Genomic DNA, 1,425 nt, shown 5'->3' with positions numbered 1-1,425 from the left:
CTCCGTGCTCTGTTTCTTGCCAAAGCGTCTCCTCTGTGGAGCAGAAAGGTGCTGGAAGAAGGGAGGTGGTGCTGGGAAGGATTTTTATGGAGCTCCTTGTGTGTTTCAGCAGGAAAACGGGATTTGGGGCTTTTAATACCTGAAGTCTCTTTTTTTAGGCAGGTTCTTGCCCTGCTGGAAAAACACCTGGAATGGCTTAAATTTTAGCAACAGTGAATTGATCCAGTGGGTGTGCACAGACAGGAACTGGGAGGGGTCTGTGGGAGCCCTGCCTTTGTGCAGGAGCTCTCAAAACTGTAGAGTTTCTGGAATTTTCTTCCAGAATGGGCAATTTTAACTGCTTAGGGATAATTTTAACTACTCAGAGATACTGTGGGGGGAGAAATACTGCCCGAAACAGCTGACCCATGAGCTGCAGGTCCTGGTGGAGAGTGGGATCTGAGGAATGTCCCTCAGGACACGTGGAGGCCACTGCTGTGACCCGAGGGAGCGGCTGAAGCAGGAGCTGCTGAACCCTCGGTGCCAATTCCACGTGGAAGGTCTGAGCTGAGCTTCCAGGATCAGCTCCAGAGGCTTCAGGAGCAGAGTGGGGAGGTACGTCCAGGGACAGGCTGTGGTTTTCCTGGTGTTTCTGGAGCAGAGGGAGGAGTGGTTTGGGTGTTCCTGGCCCACCCGAGCAAGGAGAATGTCTCATCCCTGGGCTCACCAGTGACTTTGTCCTTGTTTTGGGCCCTGGTGCCCTGGAACACCCACCCTGAAACAGGGGCTGCTCCCAGGCCTGGCTGCAATTCCTGCCTCCATCTGCCCTGGCACTAAGGGCATTTTCCCTCAGCACAGTGCATTTCTTTCCCTCTGCTTGGAGATTCCTGATGTTTTTGTGCAATTCCTGGTGCCATTCCCGGGGTTTCAGTGCAGGGAGGGTGGGGAAACGGAGCGAAGCCTCTCAGATTTGGAAGCACAAACCCAGGGAATGATGGGACAAACCAACAGGGCCTTGCACTGACTGGTTTGGGAATTTTTTAACTGATTTTTTGATTTATTTTTTTTTCTTTTTGTTTTTAACCATCTCTCTGGCCTAACCACGAACCTGCAAAATCCCGTGGCCCAAAAAATGTTCCTTGCCACTCCCCCTGGAGATGCAGGGACCTGCTCAAGCCTAAGGGACAAACCTGTTCCCCCCTGATGCTTTAACAGCCATATTTCTGATTTTGGAAGACTCTTCTTTCCTTGGATTCTTGGATTAAAACATTTTGGGTTTAATTTTTTTGGGAGAGGGTGTTTTTATGGCTGAACACCTGCCTGCCCGTGGGAAGCAGTGAATTAATTCCTTGCTTTGCTTTCTCTGCTTTACCTAAAACTATCTTTATTTCAACCCATGAGTTTTTCCAGCTTTTTACCCTTCCAATTCTGTCCTGGATCCTGCTG

The sequence above is a fragment of the Lepidothrix coronata genome, unplaced genomic scaffold (assembly GCF_001604755.1).
Source record: "Lepidothrix coronata isolate B3197 unplaced genomic scaffold, Lepidothrix_coronata-1.0 Scaffold316, whole genome shotgun sequence".
Taxonomy (NCBI): Eukaryota; Metazoa; Chordata; class Aves; order Passeriformes; family Pipridae; genus Lepidothrix; species Lepidothrix coronata.
Note: the sequence above shows the minus strand (reverse complement) of the source record.